Source organism: Cavia porcellus, unplaced genomic scaffold, assembly GCF_034190915.1.
Source record: "Cavia porcellus strain 051 isolate PalLab524CR breed Dunkin Hartley unplaced genomic scaffold, mCavPor4.1 scaffold_22, whole genome shotgun sequence".
In the NCBI taxonomy this organism is placed as follows: domain Eukaryota; kingdom Metazoa; phylum Chordata; class Mammalia; order Rodentia; family Caviidae; genus Cavia; species Cavia porcellus.
Genome location: NW_026947505.1, coordinates 54,495,210 through 54,513,241, shown reverse-complemented (window position 1 = coordinate 54,513,241; position 18,032 = coordinate 54,495,210). Strand labels below are relative to the sequence as shown.

The window sequence follows — 18,032 nt, the reverse complement described above, 5'->3', positions numbered from 1 at the left end:
ACTTCTTTTTTTCCCATTCTCTCCTTTTCCTGTGCCTTTGCCCCTGCTCTCCTTTCCATTTATAAAAGCTTGGTTTCCATTTTTCCTTCCTCTCTTTCTCTTACTTTTCCCTTCTTTTCTTTCTTCCTTTCCCCTTTCTTTGTCCCCTCCCCGTTTGAACAGTTGCACTCATACTCTGCTTAGTACTGGGAATTGAACTCACGGCCCTGTGTTTTTCAGGCAGACAGTGTACTCTGAGCTAGATCTCCAGCCCCTCTATTCCTGTTCTTCAGTTTTAAAGTAGTTATTATTTCAACAGCTATTACTGTAGAAGTTCTGTAGAATTTTCATAATAAAGTGTTGTAGAATAGTTGATAGTACAGAACATGTATCTATTTTATAACGTGGGTTTGAGGATGATGTAGGTTATACCTAATTTTTATGAGGTTTTTTAAGTGTCAAAGAAGCACTTACAACCTTTATATCATTCTTTGTCTACATTTAATTCATGACCCTAAAAGATACATTTGGAGTATGGAGACTCAAAGCGAGGCAGATCCATCTTAATTTCAGTATTAGGTGCAGTTCAGTGTTACATGTTTTCTAGTACTTTACTGTATTGAATTTTTTAAAAATCTTTTTTGTATTTTTTTTTGGTACCAGTGATCAAACTCATCACCTTGCGCTTACCAGGCAGGCGCTTATTATGCCACTGAGCTAAATCCCTGACTTTTTTTTGTCTTTTTGAAACAGGATCTTGCTCTGTAGTTCAGGTTGTCCTTGAACTCACTTTGTAGCCTAGGCTGGTGTCGAATGTGTAGCAATTCTCCTGCCTCAGCCTCCTGTGGGCTGGCATTACAGGCCTGTGCCACCATGTCTGGTGATTTTTTTTTTTTACTTGTGGATATACAAAATATTTTTATTTCTGTTTTGGAAACAGTCTTTCACTTTAGCATTTTCTAGTTTTTGTGTGGGGGGGTATATTTCATGGGTAGGATAGGTTAATTTTAAAAAACTCAGAAAATGTAAGCCAAAAGGAAAATAAAAGTGAAGGGTATTTTATGACATACCAACCATTACTAGGGGTAGTATTGACCTTTTTCTTAATAGTTTCTGTTTTTGATGTTAATACCATATTTGGTATATTAATCCAAGAAGTTAAATAGAGTGTTTAACATGTGTTCATTTGTTTGTTATTTTGAATTTGCTTTAAAAAGAACTGACTTTGAAAAATGAATATTAATAAAAGAAAAATTCAAAATCACAGAAATAAAAAAGACCTTGGATTATAGGCATGTAAGAGTTACACAAAGATGAATACCATTACAGGTACAGACCCATAATTTGGATCATTTAACCCTGCTGTCCTCCCGTGCTGTAGTTATGATTTTTGAAGAATCAATGAAAATTAATTTCATTGCTTATTTTTCAGAATATTAAAGTTATAGTTAAATTGTTATTAAGAATTAATACGCATTAAGGATATTGTTGGCACATATTTTAAAAATAGATATGTAACAATGTCCTGTTGCATTTATTATTCACTTTTCTTACTCTAGCCCGTTTGCTGTATTTTTCATTTGTAATGTAATTAGTTTTATTTTTTCTACATATATTCATTCTCATCCTTTGTGGGTATTAATTTTTCATTTTTCTGAGTATGTGAAAAATTGATACGATTCTAAGACAAAACTACACAAAATTGTATACTCTAAAAAATGTTTTCTGTTCCATCTTTTTATTCTGTTCCTATACACTTCTTGTAAGTAACCGGTCTCTTTTAATTTTGTGGTTTATCCTGTTTCTTTTTATGCATATGAACAGATATTTTTATATTTTTCTCTCTTCCTTTTCTTATGGGGCCAATAACTGTGTTAACTTTCCATTACTATAATAAAATACCTTAGATAAATAAATCATAAAGATGAATGGGAGGTTTTGGTTCACTCCATGATTGATCGGCCCTGTTGTTTTGGCCTGTGGTGAGGTAGCACATCATGGCAGGACACTGGGTCTCACCATACAGTTAAGGATGGCCATAGCAAAACTGTTTGCTTTTACCTCGTGGCTAGGAAGCAAAAAGAGAAGAGACCAGGATCCTGTAGTGTCCTCTTCAAGGGCATGCCCTTGGTAATCTAAGAACATCTCTCTTTTTTTTTTTTGTCTTTTTCCTTTTTATGGGTACCGGGGATTGAACTCACAACTGCCTGCTTGCAAGGCAGGCGCTTATGCCGCTGAGCTCAATCTCCAGCCCTGAACGTCTCTCTTAAGTTCTTCCCAAAATCTTTCACATTCAACATCCAGACTTTAGACCAGTGATGGTGAAGCTTTTAGAGAATTCAGTGATTCCAGCAACTTACTGTGGCATGCCTGTCATAGGTTCACTGTCACTGCTATAGATTATAATATCCATTCTCTTTAGAACTAGATAGTAGTCTCACTTTGCTTTTAAAAAAAATTAGCATTGTAGAAATCACTACATGCCACTTTATAGTTATCTTTATATCTCTTTTAAGCTGCATATTGCTTATTGTTTAGATGTACCATAGTTTATGCAGCCATTCTCTATATAGAAACATTTAGATTGTTTTCAGTATTTTGCAGTTACAAATGATGCTGCAATGAATTATCTTGGTTCTTCTCCTCTCTAATATGATTGAAGCTCTAACTGCTTTAGGGTAGATTTTTAGCGTGTCACATTGCTCAAAAACTGAAGTTTTATTAGATACTTCAAAGGGTGGGACCAGCCTGTATTTCCATAGGTGGTGTGTAGGAATGCTGCATCCTGGAGACAAGCCCTATTGCTCTGTTGTCTGAGCACTCACCGGTATCATAAACTCAGTACCATAACACATTAAAGGAGCAAAATTAAAGGAAAGGAAAACACTTTACGTATTTTGTAAGGGAAAAAAAGAAGATAGATAGCCACCCCAATAAAGACCTCTGGCAGAGAGCCCCTGAAAGATGGAGGACCATTCCTTTGGTCCTCCTTTGGCTCCCCGGTATTCTGTTGGTGATGGGGAGGGACCGAGCTGTTTCAGGTATTTGGCGCTGTCTGTGTTCTGCCTGTAGCTTTTTCTGTGGTCTTGTTTTTGGTGCAGTCTCAAGGCCACTTGGTATTTTTCTTTTCTTTTTTTTCCCCCTTTGCTTCATCCTTGAAACTGCTCTAGGGAATTTCTCTAGTAAGGTTTTAACTCCTAGTTAGGATTAGCTAGAAACCTCTTGAGGCTTTTATTTTACTTTTTCCAAGCCTAGGACTTCTTACCCATACAAGAATGCTTATACATTTACAACCTTGCAAGCAGAGTGTGTTGTTAAATTTAAAAGTTTTTACCAGCCTGATAAATGAGAAAGAGTATCTCAATGTACTTGTGATTGAGGTTGAATATCTTATAATATGATAAAGGGCTGTGCTACCTTTTTTTGTTTATTTGTTTTTTGAAACAAGGTCTTGCTGAGCAGTTCAGGCTGGCCTTGAATTTGTAGCAGTTCTCCTGCCTCAGCCTCCTGAGTGCTGGAATTACAGGCTTGTGCCATTGTAGCAAGCTAGAGAATTACTCTTTTTATTCCCCACCAGTACTGGGCATTGAACCCATGGAGTGAAACTTTATCCCCAGCTCTCTCTTTTTTAAAATTTTTTTTGTTTTGAGACTTTTTCACTGAATTGTCTAGCGCAGCTTCAGACTTGTGATCCTCTTACTAGTATTTTTCTGTCCGTGTATTTCTTCAGTTTTTTCCTTTTGGTCTTTAGTATCTCTTATAACAGTAGAAAGTTTTTTGAGATGATAAATAAACAGTTTTGGTAGGATTTGAATAACAAAGAAGTTCTAGTGCGTGTTGTACACCTGCTTCACAAATGCAGTTTGATTTTTTTTCTTTCCATCAAAATGCAGTTTCACTAAAGAGGGAAGAGGCCAGCAATGTTACATGTAATAGTAAATAGTTCAGGAGGGGAAGTGTCTGTTACTTTGGATTGGGTTGCTGTGATTCCATTTCATCTATGCTCTAGGGTAGTGGGAGTACCTTGGACCTGATGATATCTTTTGAGACTTTTCGTTCGTCCCTTGGTTGTTATAGAATTTCTGTCCTAAGCAAGACTTCCACGGTTCCAGAGAAAATACCGTTAGGTGGTAGCAAAAGTACCTTACTTCAGCTGAGAGATGGTTATGCGAGGGTTTTGTACCGCCAGTGTCCACCTGTCTGTCTGTCTCCAGTAAGAGTTTAAGAGCTCTTATTGATTGGTGTATTTATTATACAAATGGAAGCAGACTTTTTCTATCACATAGTGGCATCAATCAGACTAATTGTTCCAACAGTGAAAACTACACAATGGGCTATATAGAGCCAACATTTGCTATAGATTAAATGAACTAAAAGTCATAGCTTACAGTTTTTTATGAAAATGTATTTTATGCATATAAGATAAAAACACTTTAAATTTTAATATTGGTGAAAGTGAATTGAAATTTAAGTGTTTGCTTTTATTTTTCAGTGAAAGAGATGATTTTCAGTAAAGGACTAACTGGGATAATTAATAACCTATTTGTATATCTTTATGCTACCTTAACTAGACCTTCAGTTTTGTTGACAGTGGCTGTACATGCAAACAAGGCTATTTTAAAGCAACTCATTTACCTTCTGGTTATTCCTAAAATACTTTAAACTATTAAATTGATGTTTCTTTTGTTTTAAATGTTCTTCAGTTTTTCATAGCTCCTCTAGAATGGGTGTCTGTTCTGCCTGGGTGTAAGCATAATACCAGAGGAAGTCATGTGAGGATCCTGCAGTTATAGTTGGAATTAACCTGTCTTATAATTGTGAAATACTACTTTTTTTTTTACAGAAATTTTAGGAAAAGATAAATAGAATTTCATAGTAGAATTTTTATGTATATGTATACTTAGCTTATTGACATCATTAGTAATGCAATAAAAATTATCAGTCTTCAAAATAAATTAATTCAGCCTCCATGTGAAAGTGATGAAAACTCAGAGCACTATAAAAACTTAGAATTGTTTTCTTCACATTTTTAATTCTTTCTGGTAAAAGATTAATTTCAGCTGTTTCTGAAATACTAGGTAAAAATCAAATTTTATTTTATAACTACTGTAATAATGCAGATAGTAATATGAAAGGTAGTAACTCAGTCCACATTTGCCATAGGAAAATGGAAAGCTAAGACTAATGTGGATGAACATAAGCTTTGTAGTAAATTGACAGTCACGGTGATAACCAGGTTCAGGAACTGCAGAACTTGCATCCTGTTTAACAGCTTTGTCCCCAGGACTTAGGATAGTGCATGCCAGGTAGTAGGCATTCAGTAAAGGTAGATTAAAGTCATAGTAAAAAGCTGCATATACCTGTGCACTAAAGAAGCAGTGACACTTGTAGTAGTTGTGTGGTTTTTCAGGTTAACCCACCCCGTTCTGTGGCATTTAATTTCCAAACAAAAATATAAACCCTTTATCAACATTGAAAAAAACATTTTTCAAGGAGAATTATATTCTGGGGCATCATTTAAAGCTAGACAGACATGAGAAAGCACTGCTTATGGTCAGATTTATATAGAATAGGGATGATATTATATTTAGAGTCTGAAAAGATAAAATAAATGAAGTGACTATGTTAAAGCAATTAGTATGTGGTGGACATTTAGTGAAAGATAGATAGTATGTTTTCTAAAAGCACCCAGGAATATAAGCATACCTTGCTTCATTAAAAATATACAAGTGTGGGACTTGCTCTGTACAGAAAATTATTTTTTAAAAAAGCTACTTAATCACTTATGGACATGTAATTTATGGTAAACATTTTTTGTATCAGGAATTGGAACTCATGACCGTGCGCTTGCCAGGCAGTCACTTACGCCACTCAACTAAATCTCTGGCTGTTAAACTTTTCATAACACATAGCATATAGCACAGATAACAACAAAAAATGTTTGATAATACTTTCGGGAGGAAATTACAGACTAATTCATGCTTCTGGTCAGGAAATCCTTTTCTTCCATTCATTCAGATACTATATTGGAAGCACGTTACCACTAGAGAGGCCTCTGTGTTTTATGCTACATGGATCAGGCTTGCCTATGATACAATTTCCAGGTTATAGTTTTTTCTCTAATCTAGAATTCAGCACACATTTTTTGTACATAGACTTACATAAGTAAATATTTTAGGTTTTACAGATCATGCAGTCTGTCAGCTATACAACTCTGCCCTGTAGCACGGATGCAGCAGTGTCCTGCCACTTTAACATAGACAGACAATGCGGCGGCGTTTCAGCAAAACTTTGTTTAGAGCCCACATTTGGCTTTTTAGCTGTGGTTTGCCACTCTATGATTACAATGAATATATTTTTCTTAAACAAAATGAAACAAAACAAACAACAAAAAGGAAAGCCATTGTTACATCAGAACCAACATTTGGTTTCCAGAATCCACTCCATATTCTCTTAGATAAAGGTGCAGTTATTGTACAAGAAAAATAAAGATAAAGTGATCTAATATTTTAAAACCAAACCTTTGAAATATATATTGGCTAGTCACATCTTTAGGTTATGCAGTACTAAAGAATAGAAGAGTCCTTTAAAGGTAGTTTCTTAAATCTTAAGTAACAGCAAGAGGGGCTGGGGATTTAGCTCAGCGGCATACGCGCCTGCCTTGCAAGCAGGCAGTCGTGAGTTCGATCACCGGTACCGATAAAAAAGAAAAAGACCAAAAAAAAAAAAAAAACCCACAAAATCTTAAATAGCAGTGTTTTTATTAATTAATAGACATATAGTCTTAGAAATGAAATTTAAGAATAAAAAATCAGCTGAATTTATTACTTCCAAAGTATGGCTAGACCTAAACAGATTAATACTTTGGTTCTGCAAACACAGAATTTTCAGTTGCCTTTGTAGAAGTAACAAATATGCAAAACTTTGAGAGATTAAAATAATTCTTTTTTGGGGTAGTATTTCTAAACATTTCTGTTTTTCAAAATATAGTGAAGCAAAAAATAAAGTGGACCTAAATAATGAGAAAGCCAGAATAAGGAGATTGTATTTATCTCCTTTGTTTACTCATATAGTCAACAGATTTCTTCCTTTTTTTTTTTTTTTTTTTTTGTACCAGCTATCAAACTCAAGATCTCATGCTTGCCAGGCAAGGTGTTGTGCCACTGAACTATATCCCTGGCTTTTTATCCTATATGATGAATGCATTTGTTATTTATCATGTTGTCAAGTGAAGAATCTTTCATAGTATTTCATTTTTAAAAATTTTTTTTATTTTAAAGAGATTAAGACAAAAGAGGCCAGAACAAAGCAGATCAGAACAGAACAATTTAAGCAACATAGTAATTCACCCTAAGACAACCCGATATAACAGTAGCCACCATAATGTCTCTTTCTTTGAAATAGTTGAGCATAACTTCATAGTGTTTCATTTTTACTGTTTTATTGTTGTAGGTGAATTTTTCTTTAATACTTTTATTCTGCTATTGTTTCCTTTATAAAGCATCATACACAAAAATTAACAGTCCTCTCTTTGAGAATGTTTATTCCATCCTTTGTGATAATCAGTGTTAATTATTGGATGTTTGATTTCTCTAGACATTATGCTCCGTTTTTGCCGCCTTTTCACAGTTTTCATTCTTCTGTATAAATGGGGTGTGATACATACTGTTCAAAACATTTGTAGAAACATTTTGCCAGTTTTCTTTCACATTGTTTGGTGGTGATAAATAGAGTTGCACAGTATCTTTCACTGTGTTTCTACAAATAGTATTTATGCCTTTAATAGCCATTAATTTGTAAGTTGAATATTTCTTATCCATAATGGGGAATAAAGTTTTGGATTTCATCTTGTTTCAGGTTTTGGAGTATTTGCTTATAATGAGATATTCTGGGGACAGGACCCACGTCTAAACCTAAAATTCATTTTTGTTTTTCATGTACATCTAAGTAATTTTATACCATATTTTCAGTAATTTTGTGCACAAAACAATTTTCATGGTGTGGAAATTCCACTTGTGGCTTCATATTGGCATTCTAAAAGTTGGAAAATTTGAAGCATTTCAGCTTTTCAGATTAGAGGTGCTCAAACTGAACTATTAAGCTTTATATGGACAATAGAAGATACTATAGTAAAACAAAGTATAATTTCTGCTCTCAAGTAGCTTTAAGATAAAATAACAGATACAACAAAATTATTTATCAGAAGATACAAATAAGAAGTAGTACTAAAAAACTACCAAGGAGTATTACTTGATATTCTGTATGAAACTTGGCTGTTTTTCTATTTTAAGAATATAATATTGGGTGTTCACAGGTACATTTTTGAGTGATAGTGAAATAAATAAGAAATACAACCACATTTGTTGTTTAGTGTTGAAAAATGCCACCGACCAGATGGAAGAACATTTCCCTTATCTTATTTCAACTATAGAGCTTATTTGTTGGATAAGACGTTAACTAGATTTCCCTCTTGATGTTTTCCCCCTATTCCATAGTACTGTATTCAGAACTGATTATTTGCTCACGTGTGCTAATCCATTGTATAAGAATATAAAGATGGCAGATATTAGACTGGATAAAAATGGGAAAAACACCTGGTTCTTTGAATCACTGACAAATTGTTTCAAATGATTATATTTGATATTTCTAGATGGTATACCTTATACCAAACAAAACTGAAGTTATCAGTCATGTGGGGACAAATAGAAAACAAAACGAAAGTGTTAGGCTGTTTCCTTTGTTTTTTTCAGAAAGACTGATACATAAAAATCAAAACATATTTCACATCTTTCTACCTTTGCTGCCCAAACTATTTTAAGTGGTTTTTAAATTTTTCCAGATCAATGTAAATCTGAATAGTGCTTATGGCATTACACTCTGGTGGAAAACTACTTAAAAGAATCCATTATTTTAGTTATTTTATAAGTATGGCTGTGAAGTTCTGAAAACCTGTAATATTTATGAAACTAGTGCAAATGTGTGTATCATTTTATTTTATACTTTGGAATTGATAAAGCTGCTGTATTATCATTATGAGTAGAGCTGTTTAAAAGTAACTAATTTATGTAGTCAAAAGAGACATCTTAGCTACCAAACTGGTATTCATTTTTAAAAAAATTTTTACTGGTATTGAAACGAATAACTTGATTTGTGCTATGAATATATTTGCAGTATCCTGTTATTTTATTATTTTTTTCTTTTTTACTTTAAAGAGAAAAAATCAAGAAGTAAAAAACAACAAAAGTAAAATGACAACAACAAAAAACAATGGTGATACAGAATTTAAAATAAGATAATAGGAATCTAACAAAAGTTGTTTTATTACATATTGTTATCCTCAAGGTAATTGCTCGGCTACCAGATACAGGCATGCAAGATTGATCACATTTCTGTTTGAGCAGTTTCTTTCCCTTTTACTATATTTATTGTAACTTTTGGATCTTATTTACTCTTTCATTTTCTTATATAAGCGAGACAATATGGTGTTTATAGATGCAAGTCTGAGATTTATTTCATCTAAGGGGTATGGTTTCTGGTTGTACCCACTTACCTATAAAAGCCTTGAGTTTATCATTCTTTATGACTGAGTAGTATCCTATTATATAAAAATACCACATCTTTTTATCCATTCTTCTGTTGATGGGGATTTGGTTACAGATTGTGCAGTTATGAATATGGGTGCAAATATATTACTGTGGTATGATGTTTTCAATTCTTCTGGGAAAATTCTCAGAAGGGGAATAGCTGAGTTGAATGGAACCTCTAATCCTAGTTTCTTTGAGGAATCTGCATACCATTTTTCACATTGGTTGTACAGTCTACACTCACACTGACAATGGAGAAGGGTTCTTTTTCCCCTACAGCCCACCAGCATTTGTTATTGGTTAGTATCTTCATGTTAAGCTTTTTTTCTGGAGTGGGATTATATCTCAGTGTTTTAATTTGCTTTTCTCAATCGATCAATAATGTTGAACATTTTTTCATATATGTAATACAGAAGAAATACAAACTTGCCGTTTGTATTTCTTCATCTGAGAACTGTGTATTCATTCATCTTAGATGCCCATTTTTGGATTGGGTCATTAAATTTGAAGTCACCTGAGTTTTTTCAGTTCTTTATATGTTTAGAAAGAAGTCCTTTGTCTGAGGGACAGTTGGCAAAAATCTTTTCTCAGTGTGTGGGTTTTCTTTTCATTCTTTGTTGATTTCTTTCAGTATGCAAAAACTTTTTAACAAGATGAGATCTCAGTTTTTGATTCTTTAAAGTACTTCCCATGCAGTTCGGTTTTTGTTCGTGAACTCTCGGCCTACCCCTATGTCCCCAAGATTTCTACCTACTTTGTCTTCCAGTAGGTTTAATGTTTCTCTGTTTTAATATTTAGGTCTTTGATCCATTTTGTCTTTAGTGCATGGTGATAAGCATGGCTGTAGTTTAAGTCTTAGGCATGTAGAAAGCCAGTTTTTCCAGTAATACTTATTAAAGAGACTGTGTTTCCTCCAGTGAACATATTTGGCCCCTTTGTCAAAGATAAGGTAGCTGAGTGTATTTGTAGTTGTGTGTGTATCTTCCATTCTGTTACATTCATCTTCAGTGTCTGTTTTTTGCCAGTACCATGTTGATTTTATTGTAGCACTTTTGTAGTGTAATTTCAAATCTGGGATTGTGATGCTTGCTGCCTTGCCTTTGCTGTTAGCAAAGGATTACCTTTGCTATTTTAGGACTCTTTTGGTCCTGTGTGAATTTTAGGAATGCTTTCTCTATATCTGTGAGGTATGCTAATGGTATTTTGATCAGGATTGTATTAAATCTGTGTAACAGTTTTGGGGGTATGGCCATTTTCACAGTGTTTGTTCTTCCTATTCATGGGCAAGGGATATCTTTCCATTTTCTGAATTCTTCAGTTTCTTTTTTCAGAGTACTATAAGTTTCAATGTATAAATTTTTTACTTCCTGTTAGGTTGATTTCTAACTACTTCTTTTTTTTTTTTTTTATATTATTGTGAAGGTGCAGTTTCCCTAATTTCTCTTTCAGTGAATTTGTTGTTTGTGTACAGGAATGCTATTCACATTTTGAGTATTGACTTTGTACCCAGCTACGCTGCTGAATTTGCTTAAGTCTAGAAGTCTGTTGGTGGTTTTCTATTTAGAGTATTATGTCATCTGCAAATGATGATAGTTTAACTTCTTCCCTTCCTGTCTTTATTCCTTTTGTTTGTCTCGCTTGTCTAATTGGTCTGGCTAATGTTATCAGAAAAATATTGAATGGAAGTGGTGATAGTTGGTTGTCTTGTTCTTGATTTTAGAGGGCAAGCTTTCAGTTTTTGACCATTTAGTATGATGTTTACTGTTGGTCGGTCATAGGTGACTTTTATCAGATTGAGATAAAAAAGGCCATCTATTCCAATTTTCTCTAGGGTTTTACCATGTTTGTTGGTCTTTATGAGAAGCTTTTTCTGCATGTATTGTGATGATCATGTGTTTTTTGTCTTTCTTTGTTAATATGGTGTATTGTGTGTATTGATTTGCATATGTTGAACCATCTTTGCTTTCCTGAGATGAATCCTATTTGGTCGTGATATATAATCTTCTTGATGATGTGATGCATTTTGCTTTCTAGCATTTATTGAGTTTTTTTTTTTTTTTGCATTTATGTTCCTTAGAGAGATTGGCCTATAATTTTCTTTTCGGTTGGGTCTTTCTCTGGTTTTGGTATCCGGGTAATATTTGCCTCCCAGAATGACTTACGAAGAATTGCCTCCCTTTCAGTTTCATTAAAGTTTGATGAGTGTTGGTATTAAATCGTCTCTAAATTTCTTGAGAATTCAGCTGTGACACCATCAGTACCTGGGCTTTTCTTTTGTTAGTAAATTTTTAATTACATTTTCAACTGATATTGTGCTATTCAGAAGCTTTATATCTTCTTGATCCAAGTTTGGTAATTCATGTTTGAAGGAATGTGTCCATTTCTTCTGTGTTTTTGATCCTATGAGAATAAAAGTTTTCAAAGTAGATTCTGTATTTCCATAGGATTGTAGTGATTTTACCTATTTCATTCCTTATTGCATGAATTTGGGTTTCTTCTTTCCTTTTTTTTGGTAAGATTGGCTACAGGTTTATCTATTTTATTTATTCTTTCAAAAAGCCAACTTTTCAATTCATTAATTCTTTATTGTTTTCTTAGCCTCAATTGTGTTAATTTCTGCACTGATCTTTATACTTTCCTCTCTTCTTTGGGTTTGGGCTTGACTTGTCCTTCCTTTTCTAGAAGTTTGAGGTATAGCATCAGGTTGTTTATTTGTATTCATTCTATTTTCCTGATAAGAGAATTCACCACTATAAATTTCTCTCTGAGGACTGTTTTTATTGCGACCCATAGGTTCTAGTAAGTTGAATTTGTATTTTTGTTTGATTGTATATATTTTTAAATTTCTTCTTCAGTTTCCTCCATGACCCATTAGTTGTTCAGTATGTTGCTATTAAATTTCCATGTGTTGATGGTGCTTTTGTGTTTTTTTTTGTCATCAGTTTTCAGTTTCATTGACTATAGTCAGATAATGTGTGTGGGACAATTTCATTTCTGTTGCATATACTTAAGCAGGTTCTATGGGCTAGTATATGGTCTGTTTTAGAGAACGTCCTATGTGCTGCTGAGAAGAATGTGTTCTGATGTTGTTGGGTGGAACACTCAGTACACATCTACTAGGTCCATTTGTTCGCAAGTTTGATGCAGTTCTGTTTTTCTTTGCTGATTTTTTTGTTTGGTTGATCTGTCTCTTTATGACAATGGGGTGTGAAGATCCCCTGTTGTAACTGTGTTATTGCTTATTTGATGTTTCAGGTCTATTAATATTTGTCTTACATAGTTGGGTGCTCCCATATTTGGTGCATATATATTTATGATTGTAATCTCTTCCTCTTGAAGTTTTCCCCTAATAAGTATGCAGTGGCCTTCTTTATCTGTTTTGATCATTCTTGATTTGAAGTTCACATTGTCTGCAAACAAAATACTACCCCCATATTTTTCTGGGTTCCTGTCACATGGAATGGTGTGCCTCACTGAGGGTTGCCAATTGCTGCAGGTCCCTGGGCACAGACTCCTGGTCTCTGCGGGGCTCAGAGATGGTTCCCAAGTGTGGATGGGTCACTGGGAACAGAGTCTCAGTCCCTGCAGGTCTCCCCGAGGGTTTCCGGATGGCCTTGGGTTGCTGGGTGCAGATTCCCAATCCCCACAGGCCTTCCTGAGGATTCCCAGATGACTGTGAGTGCCTGGGCACAGACTCCTGATTCCTGCCGGCTTCAGAAATAGTTCCTGGGTGTGGGTGGGTCGCTGGGTGCAGCTTGCCAGTCCCTGTGGGTGTCACTGAGGCTCCCAGATGACTGCTGATCACTGGGCATAGACTCCTGGTCCCCACAGGCCTCAAAGGTACTTCCTGGAGTTAATCCTCTTAGTTTGGATGCTTTTCAAATCTTTGTAATTAGGTGAAGAACAGTGAATGAATCTGTACCTCAGTAATCCTAATCTATTAGTTGTAGTTGTGATTTTTTTTTTTTAACTTGACAGAATGCATATTTCAGTGAAAATTCTGGTCTTGTAAAAAAAATGATAGCATCTTTAAAAATACTTCCCTGTTTATAAAAATAATTTGTCTTCATTGTAGAAATGTTAGAAAATCAGGATAAGGCAAAGGACAATATGAAAAACATCTATAATTTCTCCAGTTAAATATAGTGGCTGCTTATATTTTGGTCTGTTTGCTTCTCTGTCTTGCTCATATATTTTGTTTAGTCAGTTAAATGAAAACATATCCATTCCACAATTTATTTACTTATTTTAGGTGCTGAAAGTTACACTGGATCCTGCTATAATGAAATGTCAATTAAGTAAAATATATTTTCTATGTAAACTGTTTAGTATATATGATGTATAGTTCAATAATCTTTTTGTACTTAATCTATTTTCACTTTATTAAATATTTTTGTTAGATGATACATAAAATTATTTTCTTGTTAATTTTTATTGGTGTGCAAACTGAAAAACTTAAAACAGTGGTCCAGTGTTACTCACTACAGCAACTACTTTCAACCATTTTAATCTTTTACTCTGTGGTTATGTTCAACTATTTAAATTACATGTTTGTATCATCAGCAGTGAACTTCAGATGAGTTCCTGCTAATGTTCCACATCAAAATCTGTCTGCCCATTTTGTCTTTCTCTTGGTCTTCTATCATAGTTATTTTGTTACAGTTATTTCTTGATCATGCTTACATGTTTAATCCTTTTTTCAATAACTATTACAGCGTGCTTCATTACTCATCTTTTTTTTTAAGCTTTTAATTTAGGTGAAGATGGTAGCCTTTGTCATTCATGTACCTCTCAGTTTGTGTTAGTTCCTACTGTGTCCATCGATCCTTCCATCTGTCTTTGTAATCATGGGGAGTAAATGCAGGACCTTGCACGTGCCCTGCAAGTGGTGTACCCCCGACCTCTGCCCTCAGTCTCCAACTCTGATTTTAAAATTGTTAACTGTTTGTGTTTACATACTTTAGATATATAAATTTTAAAGCCTTTTTATTCGTATTTGTAGTACATAATGATTATGTTCATTGTGGGAAACTGCCACGTGACATTTCAGCTTTTGTTAAATAATTAAAAATTAAAATTTGTTTGAATTTAAGTGGTGAAAAAACTAAAAGTTCTTTGATTGTAATTAATGTTTAGTGGAAAGGGAAACTTTGTTTTTTATGGCAAGAAAAATCACTAATGTTTCATTCTTGAGATTTAATTGCTTACAAAGGCATCTGAAGATGGAGAAGCAAAAGCAAAATGTCCCCTTGAGACCAGTAAGCCGCTGCCACTACTCCTGGTTGGAGCCTGCTTGGCACTTGCTGTGGAGGTGTCTGCTGTAGGGCTTGCTGCTCACACAAGTGCAGGAATAACCAAAAGAAGAAAACTCGCTTGAATAAGGATGAATGCACGCTACCCAAAGCCGCCTCTTTCAGGGTGCCTTCTGTGACTGATAGCCTTTGTTAAAAGCTCCTATCCCAAATTTATTCTGGTTGGATCTAGCTTTCTAGGTTCTGTATGTTTTTCCCCCTCTTTCCCACCTCTGTTTTTCTTTGGTTTATTTTTTCGCTTTGCAGAGACTTCTTTACTTGCTTCCTAACCCACTTGGATTTATGAAAATATTATTGCACTGGTCCCATATTTAATAGTCTGATGGTGAATAAAAATTTAGTTTGAAGATATTTTCACTGGAAATGCTAAAAACCTTACTCTTCTGTCATCTAGTAACCTGTGTTTTTAATAAAAGATGTGATACGCTAATTTCTTGTAAACAATTTTCTACTGTTACTGGAAACCTTTAGAATTTTTATTCTTGGCCTAGAAATTTTCAGTGATGTCTAATGATTGTTGTTATCTTTTGGTTGTAACCTCCACATTCCCTCCACCATAGTTGTGCTAATCCTTGGTAATCTCTCTGAATCTGAAAATCTGGATTCTTTCCATTCAAGAATACTTGGTTTTACCTCCGACAGTATTTCCTGTTTTCTTTCTAAAATTACTATGATTGTTAGAACTCCAGTTTCTTGTTCATCTCTAATCTTTGCTCTTACAATTTTAATTTCTTTTCTCTTTTTGAACTTCCTGGTAGTTTTTCTCATTTTCCATCATCCGTTTTTCTGTCTGTCTGTCTGTTTCTGAGACAGGATCTTGCTATGTAGTTCAGGCTGGCCTTGAACTCACAGCAGTCCTCCTGCCTCAACCTTCCAAATGCTGAGATTGTAGGCATGCACTGCCCCACCAGCTTTCCTACCTTATATGGTAGTAATTGTGCCTTTAATGTTCAAGGCTGTATACATTCTTGTTCTTTGTACCTTTTAAAGACGACTATGTCTTTTCGTTTTTTTTTTTTTTTTTTCCCCTTTTGTTGCTGGTGATCCAACCTCGGGCTTTTTAGATGCCAGGGTAAACTCTCAGCCTGATGATAACTTGTTTTTGATTTATGGATATAATCGCTTCTTGAATGTCAATGAGAATTCTAATTAAAAGGTATATAATGCTGTTTTTTCTTCGAGAATCATTTTTTATGTTTCTAGTTTTTCTCAAACGCAGTTTGGTCCTTGGTTGACTATTTCTATTTAGCGATAGGCTGAAAAGCTACTTGGAAGCTCTGTGAGTGTGGCCTGGGTTTGTCTGCTTCTGACCTTTGTTTTATGATAAACATTTGTGCTGGAGGACTCTTCTATCCTACTATATAGAGAAGACGTTTCTTCTGGTCACTATTGATTACTTACGTGTCTTGTTGAGCTTGTTGCTGGAGTTTTAGGGCAGAGAAGACCTTGCTCCAGTGACCTCACAGATCAGGTGCAGCCATCCATCCCATAATGCTAGTCAGGAGAAGAGCAGTGGTGAAGCGCAGGAAAGAGAGGTTTGTTTGTTATTTTGTGTGTTTTTGCAATAGGGTTTCACTGTGCAGTTCAGGCTGGCTTGAACTCTCTTTGTAGCTCAAGCTGGCCTGGAACTTGTAGCGATCCTCTTTGCTCAGCTTCCTGAGTGCTGGGATTACAGGTGTGGACCATCCCTGGCCTAGCAAAGGAGTGTTAATTGGCATGACTGAGCTGCAGAGCACAGATAGATGTTCAGTCTGATTTCAGTGGGCTGACAGAGCATAACGAAGGCAAGGGTCCTGGCAGCTGGCAGTGTGGACAATCGTAGTGACGTTGGTTGGTTGATATCTCAGGACTAGTTCTGTGAGGTTCTGGGAGAGCCAGCATCCCTTGGTGGCGGTGGCAGTGAGTGAGGGGTGGGCTGGTTTTCCTTGGTTACTACCTCATAGTTGTTGAGAGCAGTTTGATTCACTGGCTCATTATCTTTCAGCTGAGGTTAAACTGAGACTGCTGTGTTTTCAGGCTCTACTTACAAGTTTCCTTGTGTGGCAGATCCTGGGCTGCGGTTCCTCACAGGCTGTTGGGATGAGGCCTCTGTTTCTTGTCTGTGGTCCTGTCCACGGGCCATGTCTGCGAGGAGAAACTTCGCTTACCCACTTAGGTTTAGTGGTTGAAGGCCTGCAAATTAAACTGACAAGAGACAGATTAGCAACACAAAAATATTCATATCCGTGTAGATGTACACAAAGTAAGTGGTTTGCTAAATGACTGAATTTAGGCTCTTACACATATAACCCAGTAGGTGAAAGAAAATGTAGAAAACAGACTTCAGTGGAAACAACATAAAGTTTTTTTTGTTTTTTTTTTTTGAAAGACAAATAGCATTTTTGGGAGAAAAAAAGTGAAATAAGAAAATCTGCTTTTTTTTTTTTAGGTAGACATATTTTTTTTTTTCTGTATTTTTCATGGTTATAAAACTCTCCTGAAAGGGGATTTATGATAGTTTTACTGAGAGTGAAGAAGCTTAAAAGACTTTATAACAGCTAATTTCTAGAAGTTTCTGCTTTTAGTCCAATAAAGGAAGCTCTAAGAAGGCTTCTTTCTGTATCAGTTAAATCTCGTGGCTTCAGATTAAAATGATCTACAAACTCACTCCAGAGTCCCAGACAGACTCCCAGAGCCACCTGAGTGTCCTTATCACAATGTGGCCATCTTTTTCCTGAACAGTAATCTAGGAGAGCATCTAAAATGGAAGTGGTAGTCTCTTTATAATCTAACCACAGAAGTGACATATAGTCACCTTCTGCCATATTTTATTCATTGGAAGTGAGGTATAAACTTAGTCTGACTTCAAGAGGAAATTAGACTCCATCTCTTGAAGGAAAAAGTATGATATCAAAGAATTCATGGACTTATGGGCCTTTTTATTAAAGTAACAGCTTTATACTTTAAAAGAAGGGGGAAACCACACTTCGTTATCATTTTAGTGGTGTCAAGAGGAAAAAATAATTCTGGATTTATATTGTATGAATGTGTTATACTTTATTCAACAATTTCTGTGTAGTTGTAAATTTAGATTTTTCTTGGCTTTTATAAGTATACTATGATAATGGTGTCCTAGCTTTTTACAAATGCGTAATATTTGTTTTAATAGCTTATTTTA

At 35.0% G+C, this 18,032-nt stretch overlaps 1 protein-coding gene across 3 annotated transcripts in view; it reads left to right on the top strand.

Moving 5' to 3' along the window:
- Rngtt (RNA guanylyltransferase and 5'-phosphatase) overlaps positions 1 to 18,032 on the top strand; it is a 271,102-nt gene that overhangs the window by 43,715 nt on the left and 209,355 nt on the right. The window lies entirely within an intron of this gene.